The 18,415-nt window shown below is 41.8% G+C and overlaps 1 protein-coding gene across 2 annotated transcripts in view; it reads left to right on the top strand.

Moving 5' to 3' along the window:
• Positions 1-7,029, top strand: part of SMPX (small muscle protein X-linked) — a 40,843-nt gene extending 33,814 nt beyond the window's left edge. For both annotated transcript variants that reach the window (XM_085559797.1, XM_077781648.2), the window contains exon 5: positions 6,539-7,029. The gene's annotated coding sequence lies outside the window, so the exon portion shown is untranslated. The remainder of the gene's footprint in view (positions 1-6,538) is intronic.
• Positions 7,030-18,415: the final 11,386 nt, after the last annotated feature.

The following is an 18,415-nucleotide window of genomic DNA, read 5'->3' as shown; positions in this document are numbered from 1 at the left end:
TTCCACCTGACTTTTCCTGTGTTAAATAGAAGGGTCTATTGTGTCTGACTGGCCCTGCTGGTACACAGCACTTGGCTGCAGCTCCTGTGTGTGTGCACTGCCGAGCTGCAAACAGTGAAAGGGTCAAAACTGTCCTTCACTCCCCATGCCACACTGTCTGAACTGAGATTTAAATCAGAGAAAGAACATATGTATGTCAAAAGGACCATATGGCTTTCAATAATTTCTTCATAGTGAAGATAGCAATGTTTGTTATTTAAAAGATTATTTTTGTGTTTTGGTAGAAAATATTTTTTTGCCTAGAGCTCTTTGTCAGGCAAATTGAAAGAATAAAAATTTTGACCTTTCTCTTTCTGTTTTGAAACTCTGCATGTATGTGTATGTGCAACCTACATTTCCATCTTCACCTGCTTCCTTACATATTTTTATCGACTGTAGGTAAAGGACAAAAAAAATTTTAAAAAAGGCATAAATGTTTATCTTTCCATTATTTCACAGGCACAATGCCCAGAAAATATAAAACAAGAGAAAACATATTTTAAAAGATATATGATATATGCTCAGCTAAATGAGAGTTGCTCTCATTATCCTGACAGAAATATAACAAATGTGTTGAAATAATTTGTAAAAAAAACATGCAGGAAATTAAAATAGTTTAATTTACAGTTGTATCTTTCATTTAGTCAACCAGATATCACTTTAAAGGAGTCAGGGGATGAACTCCCTTCCCTTTGCAACTTAAAACATCTCTCTGGCATCCCATTGTGGTATTAATATGTTAACCTGGAGCACATTTGACTTCCTACTTCTTCCTCTGGCATCTGTGTGGACAGTGATCTCAATATGATATAAATATTAAAGTAGTTGCATGGCAGAAGCTGATTGTAGCAAGTGCTGCCCATCAAAGGGAAATGAGGGGAGAGGAATTAAAGCAGATCCCCTGGCACTCCAGGTTACTGTCTCCAAAAGGTCAAGGCTTTTACCAGATGTGTAGGAGAATTAGAGTCTCAGGAGATAGTCTGGCTTTATTTCACCTTGACAATTCACTAGAGCAATGAAAAGAGACATGTCCCTGAATTTACCTTTTACCCAGGTTTTTCCTTCTGTAGAGCAGTGTGTTTGTAATTCTAGGCTAATTCTGCTCCAGACTCACAGACGTTCACGACCTCTGTCCCCTTCTTTCCTTACTGTAACTGATACCCTTTTCATTCCAGTGTGCTGTTGCTGGGAATGGCCAGATGTCTTTTAAATGACATAATGGGAACAACACTCTTTCCTAGGTCTCCTAATTCTGTAAGAAGTCATTACCTTCACTTCCCACTTGCACTTTTGGAGGGGCATTTTTTAACCCTTTTTATAAATTTTTCCAAATGGTGCAGGATTTTCCTCAAGCAGCCATGCCTGTTGTACGTGTGTAATTCACCTGGTATGTAATAAACATTTTCAGTAGTTTGGAATCTTTAGAGTGTGGATGACCTAAATCCTGATCCACAGCCTGGCTGAACAGTATTGTGAAGACAAGGGCCAGTTCTCCAACTGTGAACTCTGTCTGCTCCCAGATAGAGCTCTCCTTGCTGCCTCTTTAGAGGGTTGCACTTATGGCTGAGGTAGTGGTGAGTAAGAGATCTATAAATGGGCTCTGGTGAGGAGTAAACATCATGTGGTCGTTCACTTTGGAAGCTTGTTGAGTGGGAGGCATTTACTGAACCTTGGTGCACTTGCTATAATCACTGATCTTCGAAGTGCTAATGTCTGTTTTCTCCTGTGTAGAGTTACTTCTTATAAAATAAGATGCCTTAACAGAATTTTAGGGTTAAATGTATAGGGCTGGAAACTATTGAAATAAAGAAAAAAAAAATTAGTGCCCAGTGATTCATGCCTGGTCTTTAATTATATAATATTAATGTATTAGCAAATGCATATATGGAGATACAGCCAAAATCTGGATGGATTTCATGTTTCTTCTTCTTTCAGCTACCATGCTCTCTAAGAACAGAAAGCACTGACAACTGGAATTACTAGTGGTTTTTTAAGAATAAGTATTTTGTGTGCTTGCTGTTAATTAGTTGGCTGTTTTCAGAGAATAAAAGGGAGATACAGAATTAAAAACTGTAGTTTTGAAAAAGGAAAAAGTAATGAGATTTTACAATTAATTTCTTTATTTGAATTTATTTTTGAAGCTGCATCTGTGTTGAACAGCACAAACATTAAATAATTTCTTATATAAAAATAGCTACTGCTTTTTTTCTGTGGTCAGAAACCTCAGGGATCCAGTCTTTTTTATTCCAGAAGCTGACACTGGCATGTAACCTACTGCAATCATAGCCTTGCAGATTCTCAGTCAGGGAATAGAGGTCTTGAGGGCTGAAAACTCCTCTAATTCCATGATTCAAAGCACTCCTAAGTATGTGCTTATGTCCACCCTTAATCAGGACAACATTTAAGCATTTGCTCTCAAGTATATTATTTTTTTAAATGGCTGAGGGCTGTTTGGTGCAAGGTTGATTGGAGCAGCGAGGGAGTCTGGTGAAAACCTGCAGCAGCTGAAAGAATCACCAGAGAACATAACTGTGAGCATTACTAATGTACCATAAGCAACCTATTTTTGAGTTTACAGGCTCCCATGGATCTCTGGAGGAGTTTGTGCTCTAAAAATAACGTGCCTTTGGGAGCTGGGACAGGGAGAATTGGAGCTGGCCAGTGGGAGGTCTGAGTGGATTAGAGCATCACAGGGAGATAATAGAGAGTCCACTGGCTGCAAAGGGAGATCAGGTGGTAATTATAAGCAATCAGAGAGCAGAGAGTATACCTGAGAGAAAGGTGATACATTTAACAGGTGTTAAAATAGCATCACTTGCAAGCACCATGCTTTAGACAAAATTTGAGAAAAGTGGGCTTGATTTTCCTCAGCACCTGAGCCCCATGGAAATATTTATCATCATGGCAATTTGGTTTTTGCTTCTTTTGGGTGGCAAGGGGCAGGGTTCCTGGAAGCTATAGTTTTTGATTTTTATTGCTCCTCCCTGCAGGCACATGGTCTCCTGGAAGGCTGGGTTTCCTTTGGTTAGAGCTGCTGTGTCCCAGTTGTGACTGGAAGAACTGGACAGCAGGTTTTTTGGTGGTCCACTGCCTAGTGAGAGACCCTTGTCATGGAAGGAGGGAAGCAGAGAGGTGCTTGCTTGGCTGGATGGGATACAATGCCAGTTTGGACCTTGCAGCCCTGAGGTCATGAAGGTATTAGGGGATATTAATTTCAATGGGAGCTGGAGGTCAAAGGTATGGGAACCATGAGGAAACAAAGAAAGGACAAAGTTATTGAAAAAATGGAACATGTGACCAAAAGTAATCCCATCAACCAGATTACTTGTTTTATTAGCAACACAGTAATATAGTTTATAGCACCTTGCTGTTTTAGTTTGTAATCTCACTGATGGCTCCACAGCTAGGCAGGGGCAAGAAGGACCTTGCACATGGCCCATGAATCCACCTTGGCCCTCATGAGTAGAGGACAGCTTCCCCTGGGACAAGCAAAGCCTCTGCCAGACTTGCAGACTGCCTGACCCCAAGAGTGCCTCAGGAAAACATCCAGTCCCATGTCCTGCCCTGGTCATTGCTCAGGGCCGTGTCCAGTCCGGGTTTGAATATCTCCAAGAATGGAGTCTCCACAACCTTCCTGGGCAACCTGGACTAGTGTTTGACCACCCTGATGGTAAAATAAGTTTTATTTCTTATTTAGATGAAATTCCATGTATTTCAATTTGTGCCTGTTGTCTCCTTTCCTGTCACTCAGCACAGTGAGGAAAGTCTGTCTCCATCCTTTCTGTACCCAAAGGCTTTGTGCCCACCTTCTTTGTGTCACCACAATCTTGGGGCTTGATGTGCCCAGCACAGGATGGCTGTCATTAGGAACTCGGGAAGTAAGGAAAGATTAAACTACTTAAAGAAGATCAGCATGTAGCTCCCATGCAAGGCAGATGTGTCCTCCAGGGTGATACCTGTTGCTGTTGGACACAAAATCAGTACAGAAAAGCTTGGTGAATTCAAGAGAGAAAAGACTCAGTTTTATTTCTGACCTCACAATATATAAAATTCTAAAAGTGACAGTGGATTGGAGGATGAAGTTGCCACCTCTCCAACTACACTGCTCAAACCAACCCTTTATTAATTCTCTCCTCTCACAAAAAAGAATGTAAAACAACCATTATTTACATGAATAGTGTGTGAGAACTTCAGTAGAAATATGTAAACATTATCAGAAGGCTAAAAAAGTTTTATAAGAACTTTAAAACATTCAAAAGAACTATAAAACAAACACTTTTAAAAATCAAGGCAACAGACACCTGAGAAAACACAGCCTTAAATCTCAGATGCTGAATCTGCTAGAAAGATGCAAAAAAAAAAAAAAGTAATCCTAAAACTCAGAATGCTAAATTACAGTTATCCATCATGCCACAATCTGCCCACAATGTGTTTGGAGGCAGAATCTGTCACTGGCCTCTTTGAGCAGAAGGATCAAAAAACACTTGTGATGCTGGGGACCACACTGTGCTCAGGTTTGCCTGGTGTGCCCTGCACACTCTTTCCTGATCCCAGGCTTGAGCCCTTGAGTTCAGTCATAGCCAGCAATGTTTTATTCACATACCACTTGAAAACAACCACCCTGTGATACTCAGGAACAGGCACAGAAGAGTTTGAAAGAGAAAGGAGGATAATCCTGAATGCTGAAGCACACGGAGAGTGTGTGTAGGCAGGAGGTAATTACATAGGACAGGATTACTTGTGTGTGTGTATCCCAGGGAGCCATCAAATACAACCCTAAAGCTGGATTTTGTTTTTGAGAGCAGAAAGAGAAATACCTTAAATTACCTGACTGGAAGGAAATTTCAGCTGAAACAGAACAGTGCATTGCCTTCCTGAGCCCAGCTATGAGATGGCTGCACTGTTTGATTGCTAATGGCCACAGTGTTGTTGGTAGCACTACACAACGTGTTATGGCCACCTCACTGTAGGCAATGACACCCTCTCACTTTATTTCAAGACAAGTTAATTAATATTTGATTTCTTTATTTAAAGGTTGCCACCACTTTCAAGCAGTCAGTGTAAGTTGTTCAGGGTTTCTCTTAATAGCACCTCTCTTCTCCAGGGAAGAGTTTCTTCTGAAAGAGAATCCCAGCCTTTTGAATGTCCCTCCACCGTTTGCTCAAATGTGCACAGCCTGAATGTGTTCAGGAGCACAGCAAAAACTCCCATCATGTAACACGTTGTGAATATAGAAGGTTGTCGTTTTTTGTTCTGTCTTGTGACTTTTTCTCTTGTTTTCTAAGTGTTTATTAAATGTTCATGAATTCAATAAAATTTACCAAAAGTAGACATATTCCTCCACCTCAAATACCTTATACCAAAGTGTATCAAATACCCAAATACTTATATCTTAGCTGATTGAACATATATGCTGAGAAAGTTAGTGTCTTGACCTTTTGAGAGTTAATTGTAAAACCTGTTTTCAGGTTTTCAATATTGAGCTGTTTAGAACCACTGATATCAATAGCAACCATGGTATTTCTTAATTTCAAATAGAACAGAAATAGGCCCTGTGCTGGGCTTCAAATTAGTGGTGATTTTGCAGGAAGAGTCTGTAGATGGGTCAAAGGAAACTGCTCATCACTCCCCAGACAGAAGCTAAGTACCCCCCAACCTTGCTTTAGATAAATAAGTAAGTGGGATTTATGAAAAGAACACAGAAGATACTTTGCTACTGTTTCTAGAATACTGCCCTTAGTGCTGGTCACTCATGAGAATTAAAGCAGAAATAGGGAAGAAGTGAAGCTGTGACAAAAGTAGTTACAGGAAGATAGACACTTCCAAAAGAAGAGAGGCTGAAAATTCCCTAGGGCTATTCAGTTTGGATAGAGTCTCACCAGTGAAGAGTCTAACAGACAGAACAGAAAAGGCAAGAGAACCAAAAGCAGTTAAAAAAGCAGGTTTTAACCAAAGCAGTTTTTAAAAATAAAAATGCACAGACATATATATGTATGTATCAGTAAGTAGGTACTATTAAACAGTAAAATTAAATACCACTTTGATTTTTATGAATTGATGCATCCCTACTCCCTACAACATGGCCACACTGCTGAGCCACAAGTCAGGATTTGCCTCCTGTGCCTGCTGAAGCAGTGGCAGGGCTTTCCTGGGGCTGAGTCCCACCCAGGGTCTGCAGGATGCTGGGGATGAGATGGGCAGTGGGGTGGGGCAGAGCCCCAGCACCCTGTGCCAAGGGCAAAACTCAAGGATTTGAAGGTCTGAAGTCTTGACAGAATCATGAAATTTCCTCAGACAGAGATCTGGAGAGTAGGTGGGAAAAGCTAGTGGATCAGAAGGATTTGTATTCCCTGAGCTTGGCTGTAAACAAGTGCTGTCAGCAAAAGAAAAATTGCAGGTGTGGAGAGTGTCCTCCCCCTCACAGCTTTTCTGCATGATCTGAAAATACCTGTGAGTGCACTGATAATGATTAATTTCTGGTCTTGTATTTGTTGCACAGGTCTGACAAGTGAAATTGAATGGGTTGCAATGAATGGAGAAAATTTCAAATATTTTATATATTTGTATGAAGACTATGAACTTCCCAACTCTTCAATACCCCATAAGAAGCATCTTATTTTTACATTTTTATCAATGCTTTCTCGTTGACCATTTTGTTTAACATAGGAAAGTAGTGTTGAAATAAAACAGAAGAAGGCAACTAGCAATGAATGTGTATGTACAGGAATGATTTTGGCCTGAGTAGTGTAATTTGAAGTTTGAGCAAAAGTACAAAAAACTTTTAAAGATTACATTATTATTTTCAATTAATTTGGTTTCTTTATTTTTGAAAAATGTCAATGTGTACAAATGAGTTTTTAAACTCACAAAATACAGAATAAATTAGGGATGTAACATGTTCTGTTGTGAGTTCCTAGTTATAGAAGAGGTATCATGTACAATGTGTAATAAAGGAAATTAAAATATTAAAAGCAGTGGTCTTTCTGGTGAGTTGAACTAATTTCTTCTTTTGTTGTAGAGACAAAGGGTTTCTTTCCCTCCTGAATCTAAAATGCACTGCAGTTCTGATACTCATGCATCACATTTATGCAATGAATATACAAGATGTGAGGTAGCTGACAGAAAACCTGCAACCATTATTCAAATAAACAGTCATCCAGCCTTGATGGAATATGTTCATGAATATAGCTTGGAGGATCATTATCTTCAAAAGCTCAGATCAAAAGGGGACACTGGAATATGGATGCTGGGCTAAAGTAATGTATGATCACAGCACCTCTTCTATAGAGTGATTAATCCTTGATGCTTGCTTTTTATGGACTGTATATAAAAGGACACTGATGCATATTCCATTTTTGGAAATGAGATCTTATTGTAAGAGAAATTTAATACACTGTGTCTCCATGGTCTCTTTTATGTTACTTACTGTAAAGGGATATGAGGAGCTGTTTTTAATAATATTCTTCTAATGTTGATTGAAACTATTCTACATACTCTGAAACTCTCTGCCTGGCTCTTGTTTATTCAAATAAAATAAAGATAATTATTCTGGTAAGAAAACAGATTTCAAGTTGAATATTACTTACAATGACATCCATCCAATTCTTGTTTGCTCCATCAGATAATGCAAGAGCTAACTGAAGTGATTTTTGAATTTTAAGTTTCCATATATTTGCATTACTTTGTACAGGAAATTAGAAAAGAGCTGTACTCTCTGAAGCTCAATTAAAATGACATTCTTGTATTTTTTGCTTTGAATATGCAATATCAACATTGCTTACTGTCCTGCTTCAACCTTACATGCTCTGATTTCCCTTAATGCATTTCTTGGAGGTGAACATCCCTGAAGGATGGGTTGAAATGGAAATGTCAAGAGATGGAATGTATCAGGAGCAGCTTTCATTTACATCATAAAGAGATGAACATGTCTGTTCAATTGAAAATGAACAGTTTTCCCCAACACTGCATTATCAGTCACTGGTATTGGACTGCATTGTTCCTACCAGTCTGGAAATGATAAAAATGAGAAAACATGTAATCCCTTGATCCAAAAGCATGCTGAAGGTGAGATGAATCAGGGCCTTGGCTTTTGTTTTCTTTACTCAAAAAGACTAATTTCAGAGAACTGGGGAAAGGTAAAGCCTCATTTCTCTCCTCTTATAGTTAGGGACTTCACAGTGGAAATTCCAGGAGATGGAGAGAGTTGGGACCACATTCCAGTCTTCATACCTGAATGTGTAGGTGAAAGAAAAAAACCTCATCCCTGACAGAGGAGTGTGGTTCTTTTGCCAGATTTCAAATCCTTGTTTCCAAATAGAGGGGTACCACCAGGAGCCACTGAAACACCTCCAGAGTGGGGAGGGACCAGTCAGAGGCAAAGAATACTTTTTCTGAGCATTTTCATTATTTTAGATGAAAATTTTTACACTCCCTTGAGACTGACACCTAATGGGAAGTGGAGATCAGTGAGATCCCTGAGTTAAGTCTAAGTACTACAAGAAATCCTTAATAAAACATGAAATTATCCACCAAGTACTACGAAAAAAGAAGGCTGTGAAGAATCTCTGTCTCAGCTAGCAAACTTTACAACTGGACTGAATCATCTTGTGCTAGTGAGGTTATTTTTCATCTAAGCCTTATGGAAGGTTCTGGCTGTAGGGCACACACAGGCCAGTGAAACATGTCCCAGGCAACTCTGCAGCCTAGTACTTCTGGCATGGGAAATTCTATCCCCAAGTGTTAGAGTTTGGCATAAATAAAGGATTGAGCTCTTACAATGAAGAATGAGTACTGAAATACATAATAACAGATCGTGCTAAAATCATGCCCATTTCCTGTGGTCACAAGGGAGTGTTTGTGGTGTGAGCCAAGCTCACTGACAGGTGTGCATGAACACCTCCCTAATGACCACCCCTAGAGAGTGGAGCCAGAGGAGTGGCTGCTCCAAAGCAAACAAAAAAGCTGAGCCAGAGAGACAAGCTCCCCTCCACCCCTGTCCCCGACCCTTTCAGCAGGGGACCCATGACATAAAGCAAAATACCTGAATTTCAGTGTCATCTCTGTGTGGTGCTGGTGTGAAATCCAAATGACAGTTCTGCCTCTGTGTCACCAAGCACTGAGCATGAAAGGTGGGGGAGAGTTTCCTTTGTTAACTCCCAACCCAGTGCTCTGCATTGCATTTTTTTTTGTCCTAATGCCAAAAAAGAGATTTTATTAATCTAAGAGAAATTGCTCAATGATATTGTGGCAACATGTTCTGTTATAAAAAAATAGAAATAGGTGTCATGCAGTGCCCACAGCAAAGGGTTTAGTCTAATGAGACTGCAAGACCCCAACACATCTGGGAAGAGAGTTTTAATCACTGGCTAGTGAACAAAACCACACTTGAATTATTTTTCTGGTTATCTGTACAGAAAAATCTGAACACATTTAGCTTAGAAGTAAAGATAAAGATAGAAGTAAAACAATAATTACGGTTACTTGAAATTTTTGGGGAATTTGAATTTATCTCCATTGGTTACTCTGGTTTAATCACTTTCAGTGAAAAGATTATATTGCTTCTGCATTTCTGAGGCAAATAGTGTTATTTGTCTTAAAACTCTGGAGGCTTGGATTTATGCATTAATTTGAATTATAGAACTAAGCAGGCAGTTTTGTCTTTTTTGTGATGGTGTAAGCTAGTAGTAAAAGCAAGTAGTTAAAAAAAAAAAGCAGTACTTCCCCACTGTACTGCTTTACCTACTGTATCAGTAAAACATCTGTAGTTACATGCAGCTGTGTTTATGGGGGTGAGTTCCCCAAACCAAAGTCTGGAGGCACAGTTCATGAGTTCAGTGGCATCTCAGCAGCACCATGCTCAGTGTACTCACAAGGATGATAGAGAAGGTCCTTTTATTTATCTCTTGTTTTGTGCAGTCTGTAAATTATTTATGAGAAGGCATTGAAAAATCTGGCACTTTGGCCATTTTTTATTATAAAAAATTGATGTTGAGAGAAGAGAATCACGGAAGAGGATCCAAGAAAAATAGTTGTATCTTTTCTTTAGCTTTAGGGGCAAAATATTGAAACAATTTTCTTTTGCCCTTGTGACTAAGTCCCAGTTTCTCTAATGTGTGCATATTTAATTTGAATGAGTTTTTGCAGATTAAATAATGTGCTTGGAAAAAAGATCCTAATTTTGGTATATAGGCTGCCTAGTACTACTGGTGCATAAATAATTACAAAGGAAACTTCCCCTAAAGCCAGTTTTTCAGTCCTCAAAAAATACTGCATCCCCAAGATAAAATATTCTGTAGAGACAAAAAAACGGAGCATTGGATATAAGATCAGTCAAACCTGGTGAAATCCAGTTTTCCTGTGTCTTTGGAAGACATTTCAAGCCATTTATAAAATAAGCACACCTAGCCATATGTTCTATTTACTTCCCACTACATTACTTTGCAGCAATCTATGAGGTGGATGTTTTTAAAGGCATCCTGCAGAAGACTGGTGGCTGACTGCAAGTGCAAGTGAAGTCAGAGTTCTCTGGCCCTGATACCTACTGGGGGTTTCTTAAGCACTGGTGGATGTTAAATCTTGTCTGGTAACTAACTAAATTTGATTCTTTCTGGATGTCATACTGTGAAAACTGATTTAATCCTTTGCTGTATCTTTAGTGAAACTAGAATTATATTTGTCTTTCTTATAGATGATGCATCCACAGTGAATGCTTTTTACAGGTGCTGCAATAGTTTCTGTTGAGAATAATCTTCACCTGATACAGCAGTTCTTCATTTCCATCTAATATTTTCCTAGGTGAACAATTGCAGGGTTTTAGTGGTCCATAACACATTTCCCTTCCAACAGGCAACTGACATTCCAAGGCCTGGATCTTCTATCCTTAACACATATCTGTCAGCCATGTGAGGCAGGTTTGCACACAAGGGGCAGGATTCACACATTTTTTTGAGCACAAGCAGGATCCATATGAGTAGATGTCATGGGTTGACACTGCAGCTTCCAGGCACCCACCAAAGCAGCTCACTCACTGTCCTCTGCAGCTGGACAGAGGAGAGAAAATACAATGAAGAGTTCATGAGTTGAGGTAAGGACTGGGAGAGATCACTCATCAAATACCACCAAGGGAAAACAGGCTCGACTTAGAGATATGAAGAGAATTTATTGCTAGATCAGCGTAGGATAATGAGAAGTAAAGTAAACCCTTAAAAAAACCTTCCCCTACCCCTCCTTCCTTTCAGCTCCACCTCCTAGCAGAGCTGGAGACAGGGAATGGGGGCTGTGATCTGTTCATCTCCCGTGGCTTCTCCCGCTGCTCAGGGAGAGGAGTTGTTCCCCTCCTGCACCCTGGGGTCCCTCCCATGGCAGACATTCTCCATGACCTTCTCCAGCATGAATCCATCTCAGGGACAAGAGTCTCCCTCAGACTGCTGCGGTGTGGGTGACTCTTCCATGGGGTGCAGTCCTCCAAGGACAGGCTGCTCCTGCCTGGGAGCAGGGCCCCTCTCTCCACAGGTCTCCCAGAGGATCACAGCCTCCTCTCAGGCATGTGGGCTCCTCCATGGGCTGCAGGTGGATCTCTGCATCCCTGTGGATCCCCATCAGCTGCAGGGCCACAGCTGCTTCACCATGGGCTGTACCAGGGGCTGCAGGGGAATCTCTGCTCCATCACTTTGGAGCACCTCCTGCCCCTCCTTCTTCACTGACCTTGGTGTCTGCAGAGTTGTTACTCTCACATGTTCTTACTCTGCTCTTCTCTGGCCAAAAATTACTGCTGTGCCACAACTTTTGTTTTGATTTCTTAAATATTTTATCACATAGATGTTCCCTCTATCTCTAATTGGCCCATCCTTGGCCAGCAGCCCATCCATCTTTGGACCCACCAGGGATTGGCTCTGCCAGACATAGTGGAAGCTTCCAGTAGCTTCTCACAGTCATTTTTGTGGCCTTCCTACTACCAAAAGCCAGGCCAATGCAAACCCAATACAGTAGATCAAGTCATCAAGTGCAGGAGGATAGTGCAAGTGGAATGAACTCATAGAAAATGAGATGGGGAAGGTGGGGCTGAGAGACAAAAGACAGCCTAGGTGTAGGTTTCTGCTTTGAGAAACAGGGCAGGGAAAAGATTTATTTCAGGTAAAGCAGATTAAATATTCTGTAAGGCAGATTAAATATTCTTATAAGCAGCTGGGAGAAGTCTCACAATCACTGGCCCTTTTTCTCATGGGAGCCTTCAACTTTCCAGTTGTCTGCTGAAAATACACTCCACAGGGAGGAAAGAGTCCAGGAGGTTCCTGGAGTGTGTGGAAAATTACCTGACACTGGCTGGTGAGTGAGCCACCCAAGGGAGGTGCCCCGATGTTTGTGCCCTGTTGTGTGGACAGAGGAGTCGTGGGTGATGTGCTGCTTGGAGGGTGTCTCAGGCAAAGCCATCATGAAACAATAAAAGTTTTTGACTCCTGGAGAAATAAGGAGGGGGGTCAGCAGAACTGCCACCTCCAACTTTCAGAGGACAGCTGGTCACAACTGGTATTCCCTCAGGCTCAGTTATGGAACCAGTCCTGTTCAGCAGAATTTGCTGATGACATCAAGCTGGGTGGGAGTGTTGATCTGCTGGAGGGCAGAAAGGCTCTGCAGAGGGATGTGGACAGGTTGGATGGATGGGCTGAGACCAGCTGTATGAGGTTCAGTAAAGGGAACTGCCAGGTCCTTCACGGGATCACAACAACCCAAGACAACACTCCAGACTTGGAGAAAAATGGATGGAAGTCTGTGAGGTGTACCTGGGTCAGCCCGGGGGTGCTGGTCAGCAGAGGCTGAAAATGACCCAGGTGGCCAAGAAGGCCAATGGCATCCTAGCCTGGGTCAGCAATGGTGTGGCAGTAGGACCAGGGCAAGGATTGTCCTCCTGTACTCAGCACTGGTGAGGCCACATCTCAAATCCTGTGTTCAGTTTTGGGCCCCTCACTACAGGAAAGACATTGAGGGGCTGGAGTGAGTCCAGAGGAGGACAATGGACACTGTTTAGTGGTGAACTTAGCAGTGCTGGTTTAAAGATTGGACTTTGTGATCCTGTCTTTTCCAAATTAAACAATTCTATGATTCTGTGATTCTAAAATCCCCGCTGTCATACCATTTCTTTCTTCCCAAATTTTCAAACAGGTAGTTCAGCAAGTTCACCTGAGCAGGTCCAGCAGGTTGGTGAAGATATGTGCTGGACTGAACCATGAGAGATAAACACTTAGAAGAGGCCAAACACTTGAGGACAAATTTTAAAGCCCTTGGATCATTATTGTTACTGAACTTAGGAAAACCATCTTTCTCCTGGCTTCCACCCAACAGTCCTTTTTTATGCTGAGGTGCTGATTTGGAGATGCTGGTGAGCAATGGAAGAAACAGCAAGGTTTGAATAAATAGGGCTCTACTTCTCAGTGTTGCTGGTTGTTGTCACAATTGCTGACAAGCCTGGCCCTGACCTGATGACGAGAATTACAAGGGTGAGGGGAACATCCAGATTTGTGCTTTCCTACAGAAACTAGGTAAAAAGCACAAATTCTTAAATGTCTTATTGCACAGACAGGCAACAAATGCACACACACACACAAAATCAAATAAAACACATAGTGTCCTCCCCCTCCCTCTTTCCATGGCAGATACGTGTCCCTGGAGCTGGGGTATGGTTTCCCAGCCCTCTGGCCTTCACAATGTTCTCGGCACTGCTTGTACACTCCCTGCGTGCACATCCATATGCTCATCCTCTGTTTTTATTGCTGAAGGTTATTGAGGGTAAATGTAGGCCTCCAATGCCACTTTCTATAGCCAATTTAGAGCTCTCAGATAATCTCCTGTGAGGTCACCCACCTCTTCTAAATGTCATGCACGCATGTGATCTGAAGGCCTTCACAGTCTGTCCTCATGCCTGAATGACATCCCTGTGACTCAGCCACTAACACCTCTGAATGAGGCCATCCCTTAATTCCCTGCTATGGCTGTTTCTCCCATAAAATGTTACTGAGCATCCTCACAATAAGAGAAATCAAGTGGGGCAGTGCGAGGGGAAAGAGCTCCAAGGAGATTAGGAAAATGACACTGGACGGCACCACATAGTAGAGAAAATTAATTTGACATCAAATTCATATAGTCATGACTTAAATGGCACATGTGGGGTCTTCCCTTGCCCTTGAGAGCAGAGGAATGTGCTCTGCCTATGCCCCACATCCAGCAAGGCAGCTGAAATCAGTTGTGTTCTGATCTAAGCCCAAAGGCCAGGTCAGCTGCAGGTGTAGGGGAAACTCTGCTGCTGTGCACCATGGATCCATCAGCAGCCTCCACCTGGAGAAGAGCCCCAGCAGATCAGGAGTTCTGGAGGAGCCTGATTCAGAAGGACACGAGGTGGGACCACAGCCTCCAAAACCCCTTCCTGCTGGGGTGGAAGCAGACCAGGAAGGCTCCTCTCCTTCCCTTCTCTTCCCTTCAGCAAGACCCAGGCTCTGCTAGCTCTGCTAGCCTCTGCTGGGATTGCACCCATCTAGCCTGCTTGGCTGAGGCTTCCTGCCCTGCAGGGAGCTCCTCACATCTGTGGGGAAAAACCCAGTGCCCAGGATTTCTAGTCCTTCCCCACAAAGCTGGGACTACCTCATCCCTCCGTGAGGTTCTTTAGTGTGACTGTGATTTCCTCTGTGAAGTCATTCTGTGCTGGAGCAGCAAGTGAACCAGTACACTGGGGAAGTGATTTTGCATTGCAGGATTTCAAGATTTCAATGTGGAGGCCTAATTCCTCCAGAATTTGTCTTGTTGTATCCCAGCAGTCTCACTGGTGTTGCATTGTCTGGCAAATCTTTACCAAGAGCAACTTCCAATTCTTCAAGGGGGTCTCTCTGCTGCACCTCCTTCAGCTTGGTATGGTACAGCACGAATCAGAATATGGCTGTGGTTAGTCTTGATTATTGGTTTTTTTGGCTTACTGATATTTTGCACACCTTGCTCCTTCTCCTCAAGAAAAGAGAGAATAAAGTGACATCCAGAAATGCAAATTACTAATATCCAGAACAAGAAATACCAATCTAAAAAAGAAAATTACCTGTTTTATTCATCTTTATGACATGTAGGAGAAAAAACAAGAAAAACTAGCTCTGACATCAGTGATGGTGGAGTTAATTTCCACACTAGTGCAGTCAGTTGTCAAAAATGCATTTTTTGTAGATCTATCTCAGCAGTTCTCAAATCATGACATCTCTGGGAAGCAGCTTTATAAAGAGCAGTGATGTTGGGCACTGACCTTCCGATGGGTTTTCCTGTGAAGAGGCAGTGCTTTCAGGCAGACAGTTTGCATGCCCTTTGTTCTGTACATTTTCAGCTTGCTGACATGCTTAGTAAATTTTGCAAACAGCAATTATGATGTCTCCAAAGCATCACACACCAGCATGTATCCAAGGCTTTCTCCTATTTAAAGCTTTTGTTTTTCAGTAAAGCACCTCTATTTAGAAATGCATTTGTGTGAATCACCAAAGCCTGAGGACTCTGTGTATTAGAAGCAGAAGATCCTTAACTACAGCCCTCAGAGGGGTTCAAAATACCATCTAATCCATCTCCTTGCCTCCAGGCAGATTTATAAGGAATGTATTTTTACAGAACACTTTAAAGATGATGCCATGTTTGATGGCAACCTCATGACCTCCCTAGGCAATTTGTTCTAACCTTTTGTTGTCTTTACTGTTAGCTAATTTAAAGCTGTTATTATTTGCCTGCATATATATATCATATATCCGTGATATTACATGTTATGCCTCTGCAGGAAACACACAACACTCAGTAGAACAATCAAATTGAAAAATTATGACAACCATTATCAATTTCCATCCCAGAGGTGAGAAAGCAAACCCTGTATTTCCCAAGACATCATTGGCCTACATGCAAGAGGGGACCTTGGTCTCCTGTCATTTTTCTAGGTCAGATGACAAAAATAATGAGTCTTAAAGGAAAGTGAGCAGGTTCTTGCTGAGCCCAAGCAAGGAGGCTGGCACTCAGAAGAACTAGAAATGGTTCCCAGTCCTGGGAGGCTCCACCTTCTCTAATGCCACTAGAGAACAGACCAAAACCAAAACAAGGGAAAAAAGGAAAGGGGTAGGTGACTAAAGTTTAAAAGTCAAACCCCAAACTGCTTAACCATGCAGAAGATGTAGCTCAGAACACATTTTTTTATCTTCACAAGCAAGGAGCCCAAATTGTTGGAACCTCCAACAATGTCAGACATTTTGGGGGGTTCCAGGCCCTGGTCAGAAGCATTTGAGACCCTGACAGGCAGCTGGAAACAGCTGTGATTTTGAGTTTGAGCCATGGAATGATTTACCAACTTTGCAGGAAGAACAAGAAGTCACAAAAGTTTAGCTATTATAGTAGAAGTAGTTACAAAGTAGAGGGAAGAATTTTTTAGTGCTGTACAGGGGGGTTTTAATACCTGTACAGGAGGGTTTTTACTTTGTACATGGGGGTCAGAGGTTTTAAGATGGAGGGATTTGGGCTTGTCCTGTCCTCCCTCTTTCTTCTTCCTTATCTCCATGTTCTTGGTGATATTGGCACTCACAGATTGGTTTAGAGTAGAAAAGCACCATTTAATATAGGTAATAGGTATAGGGGAAAACTGTAAACATGTAACACGTAATGTACCATATAAAAGATAGCAGCAGCCCTGGGCTGGAGGAGAGGAGAAGAAGACACAGACAGAGAGGATGTCAGGGTGTGTGTGTGCCTCTGCCCAGGCTGCTGAGCAAACCACAGCAGCCTGAGAAGACAATCCTTTAGATAACTTGAAATAAAGAACCATGAGACCAAACAACAAGAGACTGCTGAGCTTTTCTTTGGAAGCACGGGTTGGAGGAGAGACTTTACCACCACACGGAGCCCCTGAACCAGGCCAGGGTTCCATCACAAATGAGTATACAGTGATTGGTGCAATTAGAAATTATGCTGTTTAAATGTAAAGAGTCAGCACAGAAAAAGTCAAGGCACAAAGTAGGATTATACCTTCCCCAGTGATTCTCCTGGTTGGAACTTTTGGTCATGATGAAATGAAAGTCAGTATAAGAAATATTGATAGAGATAATTTCATGTCTCAACAGCCTTTGGAAGTTGAGACTAGTAGCTGAGTTGAAGCTTTTCTGGAGCTACAGCTTCCCACAGTTGTGTAGGGGATGTAGAAGGACTGAAGTTGTTTTGGAAAGCCTGAACCATTTTTTATTCCTAATACAAATGTTCACCACTAATATCAATCACAAGAAAATCCTTTTCTCTTCTCTCCCTCCACATTTTTTAAATGAGAAACTAACTCTAATTTCCTGGCATACCATTAGCACCCAACACATCAAACCATCCAAAAGGATAAGAAGAATGAAGACGTCTATTTTCATCACTGAACACATAAGCTTTTAAAAATAACATGCTGAGGTGGGCCAAGGGGAGAAGAACTTTACCCCCCATCCTTGCACATTCGTCCCATAGTGATGCCTGCTTTTATGGCAGTGCAGGCTGCCACAGGAAGCCAAGGTTAAATAGTTTAAGGTTGAATAGCCTGGCTCCCCTTGGAGCTAGCATTTGTGACCTTTAGAAGCCTGTCCAAACCAGAAGCTGGTAAATATTTGTTTCTAAGAGAAACCCAAACAATTAAGAGTAAAAGGATTTATTGACTGCAGTGACTTACAGCAGTGGCCTCATGGGAGGGAGGTTTCCAGCACCTTCTGAGTGTTCCAAAAGTGCCCATTGCACACAGCACTGTCCTGAACAAATCTGACACTTTGGTGTCACCTTGATAACAGAGTCACAGAATTTTAGTAAGTAGGAAGGACATTGTCATGAGGAGCAGTGGCCATTAGGATTGCTTAGCTGCCTGATGGGACCTTGGCTTCCAACTGCTCTTTCTGCCTTCAAAAGTGGCCTGATTACTTTTGTTTTCTGATAGCATCCAGCTATGCCTATTTATCCTCTTGTTTTTCTTTTCAGTTGAGCATTTCAATACACAGGAAACCACAAATGGCCTTTAGGAACTGAAGTTCTCTGCAATACTTTTTTTTTTTTTTCTGGACTTATGGCAATGTGCTGCAATTCCAGAAGCTGTAGAAATGCAGTATTTTCTCCAGTAACTCTTTTCTGAAAATAAGAGGAAGAAAATAAGAGGAAGATCAGGAGAATGCCTGATCTGAGTAGTGGGGGGGGGGGGGGTGGGGAGGGGGGAGGGGGAAGAAATCAACCTTTTTTAATGAATTACTTTTATTAATAATTTAATTAAACATTTCCAGAAGTTGAAGCAGTAGGAAACAATGCAGCAGGGGCTCCCACATAACACTGATGTCTGAGGACTCTGCTCCCCAAAGCATCAGTGAAGGCT

The sequence above is a fragment of the Lonchura striata genome, chromosome 1, assembly GCF_050655825.1.
Source record: "Lonchura striata isolate lonStrDom1 chromosome 1, ASM5065582v1, whole genome shotgun sequence".
Taxonomy (NCBI): domain Eukaryota; kingdom Metazoa; phylum Chordata; class Aves; order Passeriformes; family Estrildidae; genus Lonchura; species Lonchura striata.
The sequence above is the reverse complement of the archived record's forward strand: the minus strand, read 5'-3'. Positions and strand labels throughout refer to the sequence as shown.